Below are 16,499 nucleotides of genomic sequence, written 5' to 3' on the forward strand. Positions count from 1 at the left end.
CTGAATTAGAACCACCCTATTTCAAAGCATTGTTTTAGCACTGGCTTTTGGAGCCAGCTTATTTAAAAAACAAAACGAAAAACTGCCGTTTACTAAAGATTTTTGGGCAAGTCACTTCATCATCAAACTTTCGTTTGAATAATGGGGGTATGTGAGGACTAGAGGTAGGTTACATACATAGTTTACATCGATTCATGAAAAATTGTGATTGTTCTCACTAGCCGAAGGCCCTAGACAAGGCTGGTTTTGAGACCTACAGTCGTGCATACACAAGCCTTTCTATGTTAGTGAAATCAATTTAAAACAACGAGGAAGAAATAGAAAGCCGGACAATGCGCACCAGCTGCACCACACCACACACCCTGAACTGTTTCAAGGAGGGCAAGTGGTGCATTTTTTTTCAGTCTGATTTGGGATAATAACTTTCCCTGCTCACCATCAACAGGCGAGTCCTGTCACTAATCTTTTTTTAAACCGAGGTATACTTAACATACAACTTTATATTAGCTTCAGGCATACAGCATGAGTTGATATTTGCATTAGTAGAGAAGGTTCACCACAATAAGTCTAGCTAACATCCGCTGCCATATATAGTTATTTATTACTTTTCTTGTGATGAGAACTTTTAAGATTTACTCTTAGCAACTTTGAAATATGCAATACAATATTAACAGTCACCATGCTGCACATTACATTTCCACGATTTATTTATTCTATAACTAGAAATTTGGACCTTTTGACCCTTTATCCATTTTGTGCTTGCCTCCCCCCCCCCCAGTCTCTTCTCTGTATCTTGAGTTCATTGTTTATTTTTCTTGTTGTTGTTTGTTTTTTAGATTCCACATATAAGTGAGATCATATGGTATCTGTCTCTCTCTGTATGACTTATTTTACTTAGCATCATGCCCCCAAGCTCCATCCATGTCACAGATGGCAGGACTTCATTATCTTTTATGGCTGAGTAATATTCCATTTGCTTCATTCCTTCAAAGAAGCTTGGGGACCCAGAAGCATTTTTGCAATTAGAAAAATTTTAGTCCTTTCTAGTTTAAGTTGGGAGGACTTTCACCGTGTACAATTTTAAAACTTTTGTGATCTTTCTATGCGGAATCTAAGTTCACTCCATTGGACAAAAACATAATTGTTTTCAGAAAAATCTCTCTTCAGCCTTAATCATGGCTACTTTCAGTGTATCATGTTGCTTGCTATAGAAAGACATCTTTATGATTATTACTGGCATTTTTGTCTGGCTAAAAAGATTTACTAGGCAATATGTTAACACTTTTAGTGGTCTTACCTAAAGATCTTCCAACCTCACCTTGAGGATCTTTGACTGGTTGGGGAGACTGGAGATGAGAACCAGTTTTATTTTCCAATCTGCTAAATTTTTATTCCCCCTAATTTCTGCATATAAAGTGGTCTTTCTTTCCCTCTTTAACTGATTTCTTTCTGATGGTCCCTTCTAATATGAGCTAAAAGATGCAAACTGACACTTTTAGCATTCTGCCTAGAAATTGTTTTACCCAGATACACAAATTCATGAGTTACGTTTTATATGTTTATAAGTAGCCAAAGCAGGTCACAAAGCCAGCCTGGATTCAGGGGAAGGGAACTAAACTCCACTTCCTAATGGGGAGCTTCAAAGTCACATTGCAAAGGGACTAGGTACAGAGGCAGAAGGAAAATTAGCACTATTTCTGTAATCAGTGTATGCATATAATTTGCGGAACCACTAATTATACAGTTTAGGTTTCTGTTTCTAACTAAGCCCCTTTGTTGAATCATAGATTATCAGTTGGGGGACACTTAGGAGTTATCAGGTCCTGTCTGACCTTGTGCTTAATGATTTTACAATATCCACAATAAGTAGCCATCCAGTTTCTGATAAAAAAATTCTAGTGTCTGAGAAAGTATTATTTTTTCCTTCTGTCTTCATACATGCAATCAGCCAGATATACATCTCTACATGGAGCATTCCTTCTGAAGGAAACCCAGAAACTGTCAAAATGTCTTCCCAAACTGAACATTTTGCATCCTCACCAGCAATGAACAAGAGCCTCAGTTATTCCACATCCTCATTAGCCTTTGGGGTTCTCTTGTTATGTCTTGTTATGTATTTTGGCCTAATAGGTGTGTAGTGGCCTCTCAGGGTTGTTTTAATTTGCATCTTTTCATGTACTTATTTGCCATTTGTATATCTTTGGTGAAGTGTCTGTTCAGGTATTTTGCTTGTTTTTTTTTTTTTTTTTAATTGGGTTGTTTGCTTTCTTTTTTTTTTTTTTTTTTTTTTCAGATTTAATGTGTTTTATTGATTAAATTATTACATTTGTGCCAATTTCCCTTCCCTCTGCTCCCCTCCACCCGGTGGCCCCCCTCCCTCCAGTTGTCCCCCCCTTTTAGATTATGTCCATTAGTTGTGCATACAGTTCCTCCCAACCTCTCTCCGTCTATTCCATTCCCTCCTACCTTGATCCCCAATTCCTATATCATCTCCCTCCCTTTCCCCATTCCCCCTCCCTGTTGACCTCCCCCCAATATGCTTCCCGTACCCACAGTTCCTCTTCCACTCTCATTGCCTATTTAGTTTGCCTTTGTTTCATCTCCCTAGCTTCTGTTTTTTTTTAAACCAGTCCCTTTAACATCTCATATAACAGTGGTTTGGATCTAATGAACTCTTTCAGTTTTATTTTGTCCTGGAAACACTTTCTCTGTCCTTCTATTCTGAATGACAATTTCGCTGGATAGAGTATTCATGGTTGTAGGTTTTGGATTTTCATTACTTTGAATATTTCTTGCCAGTCTCTTCTTGCCTGTAGGGTTTCCCTTGAGAAGTCAGCTGATAGTCTAATTGGGACCCCTTTGTACATAATTCTTTTCTTCTCTCTTGCTGCTTTTAAGATTCTCTCCTTATCTTTAATTTTTGACATTTTGATTATAATGTGTCTTGGAGTGGTTCTCCCTGGGTCCAGTCTCTTGGGAACTCTCCTTGCTTCCTGGACCTGCAGGTCTATTCCCTTCCCCAAGTCTGGGAAGTTCTCCTTTATTATATTTTCACTCAATTTTTCAAGTTCTAGTTCATCTTCCTCATTCTCTGGCAAACCAATGATTCTTATGTTGGGCCTTTTATAGCTGTCCCAGAGGTTTCTGATCCTTTCATTGTTGCTTCCCATTTCTTCTCGCTGCATTGGTTGACTGCTTGTTCCTTCTCCATATTCCAGTTTGTTGAAATGAACTCTGGATTTTATTTCCTTTCCTTCTGTCTCGTGTGCGGTTTTGTTCCTTTCGTTATGAAAGTTTTTCGCTTCTTTCATATCTTTTTCCTGCTCTTTTGTGAATTCTGTAAGCCACCTGATAACAATGGCCCAGAACTGAGCCTCTGACAGGTTTCTTATCTGTTCATCTGTCAGGTTCTCTATCTGCTGCCTGGTGAGTTGTGTTACCGGTATTTCTACAGTTGCCTGCCTCATTTTGACAGATGCGTTTTGTTTTCTTGGGCCGGCTGTAGGCGGGGCAGTGTCTGTGTACTCGTAATGACCCAGCGACCGGCGGGCGCCGTTTGGCGTCACAAATCAGCGACCGGCCGGCGCCTGCCTGTCCGCGACCTATTTCGCAGCCCTGTGGTGCTTTCTTTGGGGGCGGGGGTCCAAGATGGATTCACACAGTTATTCAGCTAGGAGACCGGGATCTGTCCTCCCGCCCCCCTGGGCCTCACTGTTCAAGGCGATGCGGCGGCCGCTCTCCCCAGCGCCGGAGTCGCGCACCGCCAGGGGCTTGGCCGCCGGGACTCCTCGCCGGGGTCGCGCACCTCCAGGGGCTTGCGCAGCCGAGATTCCTCGCCGCCCGCCGCTCCGGGTGCGACCGCAAACAGCGCTGCCCTCTTTAACTCTTACCTGCCCAAATGGCACCGCTGGTTTATATCTTCATATGTTGGACTTCCGTGTAGTTTTATTTTCTGGAATTTCTAGTTATCCTTTGTTTTGAAGTAGTTGTATTCCTCTATAGTTGTAGAGGGAGACCTAGCGTGTCCGTCTAAGCCTCCATCTTGGCCGGAAGTCTCGGGTTGTTTGCTTTCTTATTGTTGTGTTTTAAGAGTTGGATAATAGGCCTTTATCAGATTTTTTTTTCTTTTTTGCAAGTATTTTGTCCCAGTCTGGGGCTTGTAGACTCATTCTCTTGACTTTTATTATTCTTTTATTCTTCTGGGATCAGTAGTGATGGCCCCTCTTTTATTTCTGATATTAGTAATTTGTGTCTTCTCACTTTTAAGTTAGCCTAGCTCAGGGTTTATAAATTTCATTGACTTTTTTTTTTTTCAAAGAACCAGCTTTTGGTTTCATTAATATTCTTTAATTCCCTGTGTTCATTTTTATTGATTTCTGCTCCAATTTTTATTATTTCTTCTATTCTGATTACTTTAGATTTAATTTGGTCCTCTTTCTCTAGTTTCCTATAGTGGAAGCTTGGATTATTGATGTTAGATCTGTCTCCTTTTCTAATATTCAGTGCTATAATTTTCTCTCTAATCACTGTTTTACTGCATCCCACAAATCTTGATAGGTTGTAGTTTCATTTTTATTTCATTCAAAATATTTTAAAATATCTTTTGAGAATTCTCTGACCCATTTGTCATTTAGAGGTACATTGCTTAATCTCCAAATAGTCTAAAAAATTCTCAAATATTTTGGGATATTTCTGTTATTGATTTAATTTAATTCCTTTGTGGTCTGAGATCATATTTTCTATGATGTCTATTCTCTTAAATTTGTATTTTGGTCTGGTATACCTGTATTTTGATATATATATGCATGTATGCTTATTAGACATATGCCTAGGAGTGGGGTTGGTGGGTCATAAAGTATGTATCTATTCAGCTCTATTAGATACTGATCAACAGCTTTCCAAAGTAGCTGCAACAATTATACTTCCTCCAACAGAAAGAGTTCCTTCTGCTCCATGGCTTTGCCTTTGCTTTGTATTGTAAGTTTTAAAAATTGTCGCCATTTTGGTGAGTGCTTAGTAGTATATCCTTGTCTTGTTAATTTGCATTTCCCTGGTGACTAAAGAAATTAATCATCTTTTCAGATACTTATTGGGTCTTCAGATCCCTTCTTGGTAAAATGCTATGTAAGTCTTTGGCCCCTTCCTTCCCGCTTTTTCTTGGGTTCTTTCTTCATTGCATTGTAGAACTTCTTGATATATTCTGGGTATGAATTCTTTGTTAGATAAATCTGTTGCACATATCTTCTGCTACTTGGTGGATTGCTTTTCATTCTCCTCATAGTGCTTTTGAGGAACAGACTCTACTTTTAATCATATCCAACTTCTCAATGTCTTCCTTTGCATTCGGGGTTTTCTAGAAGCTGTTACCATTATCATCCACCCCTTTTTACAGAGAGGATAAATGGAGGTACTTGGCAGCGGAGCTCTGCAGGACGAGCCTAGAGTGAGGCGGGCCTAGCGCAGCAGCAGCTACTCTCAGTTCTGCAGGTGTGCCCAGCACTTAGGTGACTTGGAGTCAATGCCCCCTCAAACTCTGAGCCCTGGATGCTTCACCTGCCCTGAGTCTTCCTTCTCTCAAGATGAGACACCCCTGTAGCTCATGGCCAATCCTGGGCTTGCTGGTGATGTCACACTACAACTAGGGCAGTGTTCCTCAGTGGTCCATTGTGGTCTCTCAGATGGAGGGCTTTCGGTCTGGGCCTGGCCAGCTGCATTGATTAAGCAACCCAGGCATTGCACACTCATCTGGACAACACTCTGGCCTCAGTTTCAGAACTTTCCCCTTCTGTTTGCAAGCCAGAGGCCATAGCATCCAAGGGTCAGTAGTTCCAGTTCATGCTAGAAATTGCTGTAGTCACTCTTCATTGGCTGCTTCCTGCTAGACAGTGGTGTCTAATAGTGAATTAAACGCACAATCTCTAATTAAACACACAATCTCAGCTACTGTTATTACGGCTTGTCTTTTATTCATCAACTTAAAACAAGAAGTACATTTTCGAGTTTTGTGTTACAACCAACATTTTTGAAAATTCAAATTACGGTTAAATTTAAGAAATAAAAAAAACCATTTGGACAAACAATATAATGTTATTGATGTATGTATAAATATTGTTCATTATGCAGACATTTTCAACACATATTTAAACACTTTCTAAATTTGAAATGTAAAGAGTTGATTTCAGTAAGAAATGTAATACCTAATTCATTTACCAGCATTCTACAATAAACATTTGGTATAGTTCCTGAACATGGGTTTTCAAAAATTAAAAACAACAACAACAACTAACTTATTATTTACAATGTTTTTCAGACATTTATTTCTTTGAGAATAAAGTTTGAGTTCTCAAGGGATAATGTTGAATTATTAAAAAAAGGAGAATAAAGATCAAGTAATCCTATACTTGTTATATAGAAATATTTCTTGTTTTATATTTCCAGAAATCTTAGCATATGTTGACACAGGTTGTTTTGATTTGTGTCTCTTTACTTGATCAGTCTTTCTTCTGTGGAGAGTTTTGCTTCTGGACACTATTTATGGGGTCAGGGAGCTTACATTCAGGGTGAAACCTCAGACAGTCATCTGGTTTAGCACTTTGTCTTTAGGCATGTAAACTCTTTGCCATATTTTGTCAGTGTTATTTAACCAGAAAATCCGGAGCCGGAGTCCCTAAGGCGGTTTGACGTTGTAGTCAACACCGGCAACTCCTGCGGCGCACCTGAAGCCAAGCTGTATTGACTCCGTCTTTCCCTTGGGCCCTTCAGCTGCGAAGAGAGGGGGGGTCTGCTGCATGGGCAACAGCAGACCCTCCATATCACCCTGCCCAGGCTCTGTAGCTTCAGCTTCACTGGAGAGGACACTCCAGCGTCATCGCAAGATGTCGATTCAACACGGGAGGAGACAGATACCGTGTCACTCCCGAGTCGGACTGCACAGCCATTCTCGGCGGTGCAGATAGACTCTTAAGAAGCTACACCATCGTCTCTCAAGACTGACGGCTGCCGATTTAACCAGTTCCTCATCCATGGCTATATAAATGATCAAAGCAGATGAGAGATTTTTTTTAAGTATATTTTATTGATTATGTTGTTACAGTAGTCCCAATTTTCTCCTCTTTGCCCCCCTTTTCCCAGTATCCCCCTTCCTTCCAGCAATCCCACCCCCCTTAGTTCTTGTCCATGGGTCGTGCATATAAGTTCTTTGGCTTTACCCTTTCCTATATTATTCTTAACCTCCCCCTGTCTATTTTGTAGCAACCAATAATGCTTCGTAATCCCTGAACCATTTCCCTATTTCTCTCCCTCTCCCCTCCCAGCTGATAACCCTTCAAATGATCCCCATACCTATGTTTCTGTTCCTATTCCGGTTTGCTTAGTTGGATTTTGTTTTTATTTTTTAGATTCAGTTGTTGATAGTTGTGAGTTTGTTGTCATTTTAATGTTCATAATTTTGATCTTCTTTTTCTTAAGTAGTCCCTTTGACATTTCATATAATAATAGTTTGGTGATGATGAGCTCCTTTAGCTTTGCCTTTTCTGGAAAGCACTTCATCTGCCCTTCCATTCTAAATGATAGCTTTGCTGGATAGAGTAATCTTGGTTGTAAGTCCTTGTTTTTCATCACCTTGAATACTTCTTGCCAGTCCCTTCTTGCCTGCAAAATTTCCTCTGAGAAATCAGCTGAGAGTCTTATAGGCACCCCTTTGTTGGTAATTCTCTGCTTTTCTCTTGCTGCTTTTAAGATTCTCTCTTTATCGTTAACCTTTGGCATTTCAATTATTATATGTCTTGTTGTGGTCCTCTTCGGGTCTAACTTGTTTGGGACTCGCTGTGCTTCCTGGACTATATGTCTATTTCCTTTGCCAAATTTGGGGAGTTTTCCTTTATTATTTTCCCACATAAGTTTTCAATTTCTTGCTCTTTCTCTTCTCCTTCTGGCACCCCTCTAGTTCAGATGTTGGCATGTTTAAAGTTGTCCCAGACATTCCTAAACCTCTCCTCATGTTTTTCAACTCATTTCCTTGTTCTGTACTGGTTGACTGTTTTTTTCTTCCTTATGTTCCAAATCATTGATTTGAATCCCGGTTTTCTTCCCTTCACCATTGGTTTTGTGTGGATTTTCCTTCATTTCATTTAGCATAGCCTTCACTTCTTCACTTATGCGTCTGCCATACTTAAGCATATCTGTCAAGCCTGTGAGCATCTTTATCACCAGTGTTTTGAAGTCTGTGTCTCTTAGGTTGGCTATCTCCTCATTTGTTAGGTTGGCTATCTCCTCGTAACTTAGTTCTCCCACTGGAACCTTGATCCATTCCCCCTTTTGGGCCATACTTCTCTGTCTCCTCATTTTGTCAGGATCCTGTGTTTGTTTGCCTCTGTGTCTTAGGTAGAGCTGTCACATCTGTTATGTTGTAAGGGGCGGAGCCTTAGGTATTCGTCAGTACAGGGTGACCTGATTCACCAAGTTGTGGCTCTGTACATGGGGGAGGGGTCTGAGAGGGTACAATGCCACTTGCTCAGCACTCACCCCTGTTCCAGGCACTTCTCCCACTTTGTATGGGACTGGTGCCTCTCTAGCTGTTGCCCTGGCTGTTGTTCCCAGAGTGGGTGGGTCTGTGGATGTTCTAGGACTGTGGGGGCCCTTTAAACAAGCAGACTCTGCTGAGAGACCAGCAGTTTCTTCCTCTTCCCCGACCCCCACTTGTTTTCACAGTTAGAAGCAATGAGGCTTTATTTTCTCTGGTGCTGGGACCATGAGCTGCGGGGTCTGGTCTGGTGCTGGGAGCGCTCCCCAGGTGTCCCTCCCCACTTTTTAAAATGTGTGACTGTACTTTCCGACCAGTTGCCGCTGTCGATGATGCTGCTGCCGCTACTGCACCACATCCTCTCCACCCTGGCTCTGCCCCTCCTGCCTGTCTGGATGAGTATTTCTTCTTTATATCTTTGTTTGTTGGACTTCCATGCAGCTCAGTTTTCTGAAACTTCTGGTTGTCTCTAGTTTTGAGGTAGTTGTATTCCTTCTTGGTTGTGGAGGGAGATGCAGCGTGTCTGTCTAGGCCTCCATCTAGGCCGGAAGTCCCAGATAAGAGATTTTAATTTAGATCTACCAGGTAGGAAAATTGTTACAGGGTAACCAAGAAGCTTGTATTGGAGAAAGAACAGTAAGTAAGAAGACCTTATAAGGAAAAAGATGAGAAAGAGGCCTGCTCTTGAGGAGCTGGCTTGGTTCTTCCTATGATACAGAATCTTCTGTCTTGTGCCCCTACCTCATTTAAAAAACCTATTCCTTTTGAATACTTCTATTTGGGGCTTTATATGAGGGTTTTTTTTTTTTTTTTTTGTATGGGTACATTTTAATTTAGTTTCTATATTAAGTAGACCCACTAAGTGCGATTGTATTGGTAATACACAATTTGAGTGTTTTGCTGTATATCCAGAATTTAAGAATGACATCACCTTCAGTTCTACAATGGGAATGTGAAGGTGTTCGGGCTGCAAGTTCTGTCCCCCCATTAATCTCCTGTCTTGACTCACATGGCTACCAGTATTCCTTTCTCTCTCATTATTCTCTGTTTGTCTTGCCTGAAATGTGTACTTGGCTGAGTAGGATGACCTTCCCAGACAGAAATATGCAACGCAAAGCACTCTTTACATAAAAATAATTGTTCAGGAAAATGTGAAGTCCATTAAAAAAGACTGAGGAACACATGAAGACAAGTAAATATTAATAAAGAAAATTGGGTGAAAGTGAAAACTTTGGAACTATCACACGTTTGTCGGGTGCCCAGGGGACAGCTGCAGCTCAAAGGAAGTCTGCAATTTAACACGATAAGTCAACTTTATAATGTTCAATTATTTAATATGCACCCAATAGAGCAGCTTTAGAAAGTGTCCTAAAATCCCCCAGCTTCCTGCATCTGTCCACTGCTGCAGTAGAAACAAGCACACCAAGATAGGGCCCCAGGTCTCCTGAGTTGGCATGGGGGAAGAGTAAGGCTCCCCGTAGTGGGCAGCCTTGAAAGTCTCGGAGAGTGGGTAGGGTAGTGATAGAATTGTGGATGCCGTAGGTAGTGACCAGCGCACAGAAACAGGAAGCTCCATTCCAAGCATAACAAGCACAAAAGGCCTGTGCATAGAGAAAGAGAGAAGGAAGCTAGAGAAGTGGAGTAAGGTCCAGGTCGCGTTGTCTTCTAAGCTAATGAGATTTGTCTGTATCTTGAAATCTTTGGGAAGCCATTGAAGGATTTTAATCAGAGGAGAGCACGCCAATCTACACTCCAGAAACAACTCTGTAGCTAAGTGGAGAGTGCAGGGGGTCAGACTGGTGGGAACATAAGTCATCAGACTTTTGGAGTAACCGAGTAGGAATAAATGAGGAGTGTTGATGGGGACAGGTAGACTCAAAGGGCAGTAGTTAACAAGTGCCTGGAGAGTTGCCCAAAGACGTTTCCATGGAGCCCGGCACATCACCTGTCTTCCCCAGACAGTCACCATTGGAGTGGTGTTCTGAGGAGTTATACAGGATAAAATGAAAACGTATTTTGGGGAGTCAGACCTATGTAAGAAATTATACTTTACTTTGAATAATTTAAGTTTGGTAGTCAGATACATTCCTTTTAAAGACTCCCTGGGAGAACCTTAAGCTCAGTTAAGAGCTTATTAACCCAAATGACTCATCAGTTACTAGAGGAGAGAGATCAAAGGAGTCTTATCAGAGCTCTATGCCCCCTGCGCCACCTGTTTCCCCTGCCAGACACGCAAACTGTCATAGCAGGAAGACTTGCATCACCTAGGGTTGGTTTCTCATTTTACACTCAGAGGTGTGGTGCAGAAATCTTCTCTGAGACCCTTAACCTACACCTTGGACTGGCCCCGCATGGCTGAAATTTGAAGCTTGCTTCCTTGGGCTGCTGATTTGCTTTAAGATATTCAGGTCTCTCTTCTGTCCATTTTAATTCAAAATAAAGTGGAGAAACTTGAAGTTCTTTTAGGGGGAAGTGTTGCTGCTTTAGATGAAACAGCCCTTGCAGGAGTGTGAGGTAGTCCCGCTCAGCTCCAGATCCCTGTCTGGGCAGCAGATGGCCAGCCCCGGGCAGTGCACACCAGCTGCACCTTGCATTTGAGGAGCTCAGCTCCAGGGTCAAGGGGTTTGGGTAGTGAGAATCCATTTCACATGTTATCTACATGGTTGTCTGAACAAACGCTCGTTGCTCTATCCTGGAGAGGAATGTTCTGGGGCCCCCTCTTCAAGGGCTCTGAGGTTCACCCCGCAGGCAGTGATGAGACAGAAGGGAGCTTTCCTCTTGGAGTCCCATTGCATTGGGGCTTGTTGGCCTTCACGGTGCTCTCTGCAAGCCCATCTGTCCCACCAGTTGGGGGACTGCTCACTTGATGACAAGCTCCTGGGTAATTAATACCATATTAGATTGAAATACCCCAAGGCCTGGTTCATGGCTGCATGTTATCAATCATGATACCATCTACACTGGCTGGCTCCATTCTCTAGAAGTGGGTATTGAACCACAGCTTGGTCCCTGAGACCCCAGGCTTTGGGAATATAACCTCAACTGAGATTCTTTGGATAGAAGGGAATTTCTAACTTTAAAGTCTTCTGTCATAGTTTGTATAGCCATGGAAAGATTTTAAAAGCCCCTAGAATAGGCTTGAGCTATGTGGTAGCTGTAAAAATATCCCAACTTCTGTCCTCACGTTTTCTCTCCATCTTTTGTTTTCCTTTATTCCTGACTCTTTTCTACTCTTAACAAGCTGACAGTGTTTTTCCTATCTCTTTCTTTTCCCCTGATCTTGCAGTCAAGTGACCTGATTTCTAGCCCCATTTCTGCTTGGTATCCAGTTTATGGGTCATCGAAGTCACCTCCAAACTCAGATAATGGCTGCAACAACCATCCATTTAGGCAGGGCAGGAAGCCAGGTTTCAACCTTGGGGCCCTTCTGCCCCTTTCTCTCTATGGATATCTAATCCATCGTGAAATTCTTTTGATTGTATTTTCTAAATACTGAAAATATTTTCTAAATTAAAAAAAAAAAAATCTCTTCACTCTTCCAGCCTCTACCTTAACATTTTTACTTTAAACTACCTCTAACTAGGACCACCACGGTGGCCTCCAGCTCACCAGCTGCACCCACTCAGGCACTTCTGAGCCTGTCCTCCGACTCTCTTCCTTCCTCTGGCTACACTTGTTTTCCTGTGATCCTTGTAGTTACCATGCTTGGTAACACATGCTACCTCCCCTCTGGAATGTTTCTCCTCCCTCTTTATTCTATTTATTCCTCTCACCTTTCAATCTCAGCCTGTGTCACTACCTCCAGGAAGCCTTCCTTGACTTCTTTGACAAGCTCAAATCTCCTGTTATAGGCTGCCATTGCATTTCATAATACACTTGGGTTCCAACATTACATTTACTTTTATGATTAATTGCGTAGTCCTGCCTTTCCCCCTGTGCTATAAGCTCCATGAGAGCCGGGGGATTTTCTGATTTTGCTCACTGTTGTATCTCCCATACCTAGCACAGTGCCTGGTACACAGTAGGCCCTCAGTAACTGGTGAGCGTTCCTGAAACCTGAAATGAGATTTTTGTGGCCAGAGCAGCAGCCTGTTCCATTTTACGACGAGAGGGGGCAGCAGAGAGCTGCCGGAGTGGCGGCCTGGCCTCTCGTTTGTCTTTTAGGTTAGAAAATCCAAGTTTGTCAGGCTATTTAATCAAGAGTGGTGGGAGCGAGAGAGAAATATTCAAGTGGAAACTGAGAAGCAAAGGAACAGATAATCCAGAAGGAAAATGTAGCCAGAATGAGTCACTGGAGTTAGGAAGGGGAGACTGGAAAGGGATCTCCAGTGTGACCTGGGTCTGGTATTGCTGCTTCTCACCACTTCTCTTTAGGGTTGGAAGGAATCCTGCCACAATATACCGGAAAGCTGTAAGTGTGCAGATGGGGTAGTAAAGGAAGGAGAGAAGCCAGTTTCTTCTTGGTGGCCGCAACGTCGTTTTGGAAACTAATGTCATAGCTAGTGGTGGTCCTTCTATCCCTTAATGGGGTATGGGACCAACAGGTGGGACATGGGACACTGGGAAGAAGAAGAGAAGGAAACATATCCTAAGTACCCTTCTGTGTTACAGGCACCAGCTAGTCCCGTAAGGTCAATATTTTCCTCATGCAGAAGGTGAGGGTGCTTTGCCTCAGGGTTACAATATTATGCTTCAAGTCACGGTGGGCAAAGTAGCTGGCAAGAAGTAAGCTGCTTGATAAAAGGTGGTAAAGATTAAAAAACTTTTGAACAAATAATTATTGAATACCTACTGCTGTCAAAAAATAACTTATGGGTCTCAAAGCTAAATAAGTAGAAGTAAGAGCAAGAACAATAATAAGGCACTCAAAGGAAGGATGTAGTTATAGCATGAGATATAGAATATTTAGGGTCAGATGGAGGTACTGCTAGTGAACACATGAGATACCAAATGGGTTGTCTTTCAAATATGTGATTTTTTAATGATCTGGCAAAACACTACACCTTATAAATCTTTACTCAATCTTCTGACATAGTTCAGACAGTTCTCAACCAATGATGTTCCCCTTCTTTCAAAGACTTAAGTAAATAACACTCACAAGGGTCGTATGGACTTCACTTTACCATTAGCAATCTTCCTTTTCCTTAGCTCCAGGCAATGTTAAGATGGAATCACCAGTTATACATGAAATGCCAAAATCTCTATGAGGTATCTGCAATGTTGTTTTGCTGAAAGGAATCCTCTATTTTTTCAAAACTCAGTTCATGTGTGTGTTGTTAATATAACTTGGAATGTTTGTGGTGAACATTTTCCTGGACAGTGCAACCCAAAAGCTTCACCAAATAAAGCATAGTTAGGCTATATTTTATTATTGTGCTGTAGTCCTGCAATGCACCCATTCGTAGAGAATCGAAGTGAGCACCCTTCACTCTCCTCATATTTCACCTGAGAATAGTTTATCTCCCTGATAATTTCTTGTCTTTAGAGAATCAGATTTGCTATGCATCCTTGTTGTGATTTTTTAATATGCTTTATCGAGTATGCTGTTATAGTTGTCCCAATTTCTTTTCCCTTTGTTCCCCTCCACCCAGTGACCCCCCTCCCTCGATTTGCCCTCCCTTAGTCTGTGCCCATTGGTTGTGCATATAGTTTTTCTCAACATCTTCTGATCCACTTTACTCCTTCCTGCTATGCTTCTTAATTCCTGTACCATCTCCCTCCTTTTTCCCCCCTTCCCCCTCCCTGCTGACCTCTCCCAATAATGTTCCCCGTACATATAATTCTTTGCCTACTTAGTTTGCCTTTGTTTTGATTCCCTAGCTTCTGTTGTTGGTTGTTGTGATACAGTTTTCATTTTAATGTTCGTAGTTTTTATCCTCTTTCTCCTAAAAAAGTTTCTTTAACATTTCATATAACAGTGGTTTGGATTTGATGAACTCCTTCAGTTTTACTTTGTCCTGGAAGCACTTTCTCTGCCCTTCTCTTCTGAATGACAGCTTCGCTTTACTGGATAGAGTAATCATGGTAGTAGGTCTTTGCTTTTCATTCCTTCGAATATTTCTTGCCAGTCCCTTCTTGCCTGCAGAGTTTCTTTTGAGAAATCAGCTGATAGTCTTATTGGGACCCCTTTGTATATAATTTTCTTCTCTCTTGCTGCTTTTAAGATTCTCTCTTTATCCTTAATTTTTGACATTTTGATTATAATGTGTCTTGGTGTGATTCTTTCTAGGTCCTTCTTTTTTTTTTGAATAATCTGTGCTTCCTGGACCTGTAAGTCTATTTCCTTCCCCAAGTCAGGGAAGTTCTGCTTCATTATTTTTTCACATACTTTTTCAATTTCTAGTTCTTCTTCTTCACTTTCTGGCAGCCCTATGATTCAGATATTGGCCTGCTTATAGTTGTCCCATAGGTTTCTTAGCCTCTCTTCATTTTCTTCACTTCATTTCCTCTTTCTGTGCTGGTTGACTGTTTGTTCCTTTCCTATTTTCCAATTTGTTGATTTGATCCCTGGTTTTCTTTCCCTCACCACTAGTTTCATATTTGTTTTTATTCATTTCAGCAGGACTAGCCTTCATTATTTCCCCATCTCGTTTAAGATCTACTGTTAGGTCTGTAAGCATTTTTATAACCAAAACTCTGAACTGTGTCTCAGAAAGATTTCCTGTCTGCTGTTTCATTAGAATAGATATTTTCTGTCTGGTCAGCTGCATGATTGAGATCTCTATCACGATCTGTGCCATCCTGATCAGTTTTGTGTTTACCTTTGCTTCCTTGGCTGGGGTGTTATACCTTCTGCACTATAGGGGGCAGAGCCACGTGCACTCATCAAAACAGGGTGACCCTTTCACCAAGCTATGGCGTTTTCTATGGGAGTGGGGGTCCAAGATGAATTCCTGTTGTTCACTCTCTGCTGAGAGACCGGGAGCCTCCTCCTCCATCCCCACCCCCTCCAGGGCTCACAGTCCAAGGCGATGGGGTGTGCCTTAGCCATTGTTGGAATTGCAAGCTGATGGGTTTCTTCTGCAGCCAGAGATGCTCCTCAGGCAATTCTCATCTCCCCTTAAATACGGGTGTCTGTGCTTACCACAGTCCTGCCACCATCGCCACTGCTGCCACCACCAGCACAGCTTGACCTCTCTGCCCTGTTTTGCCCCTCCTACATGTCTGGATGAGCAACACTTGTTTATAACTTCATACGTTGCACTTCCATTTATTTTCTGGAACTTCTGGTTATTTCTGATTTTGTGGTAGTTGTATTCCTTCTTAGCTGTGGAGAGAGATGGAGCATGTCAGTCTAAGCCTCCATCTTGGCCAGAAGTCTGCAAAATAATATTTTTATATTCAATTAGTTTATTTTCTTGAAACCCTTAAATATTTTGTATAAGTTATATATAATTCCCTCATGACTAGTATGTTACCCTCAATATACAGATGAAAAAATGAAATCTTTGTGAGGTTTTGGCATTCTGAAATTTTAAAGCTATTGTTCAACTGAGATTTAGCTTTAACTTTTTCTTTTTTCACAAAATTCTAAATGCATATAAAATACTCACATAATAGTATAACAAATCCTTGTTATGCATATTAAAGTATTGTTACTTTATGGTCTGTACTCAAATCTCACCTTCTTCAGGATTACTTCCAGTAAAATTTCATACCATGTTACTTCATTCATAGATATTTCAGAATTTATTTACAAAATGATTGTTTTAAGAAAACATAGCCATAATTTTTTCAACTTGAAATATCAACATTCAAAAATATATTATCGACTATCTATTCAGGTTAAATTTTTTTCAAATTATTACATAAATGGGGTTTTTGGTTTAATTTGTTGAATTAGATATCAAATAACTTCCATCTACTAAACTTCTGATTCATCACTAACTCTCTCTTTCCCTTCCTTCCAACTTATATTGGAGGGACTATGTTGCTTGATTTGTTTCATTTATATTTTCCCCTGGTATTGATATTTCTG

Source organism: Furipterus horrens, unplaced genomic scaffold, assembly GCF_987537825.1.
Source record: "Furipterus horrens unplaced genomic scaffold, mFurHor1.1.pri manual_scaffold_12, whole genome shotgun sequence".
NCBI classification, from domain to species: domain Eukaryota; kingdom Metazoa; phylum Chordata; class Mammalia; order Chiroptera; family Furipteridae; genus Furipterus; species Furipterus horrens.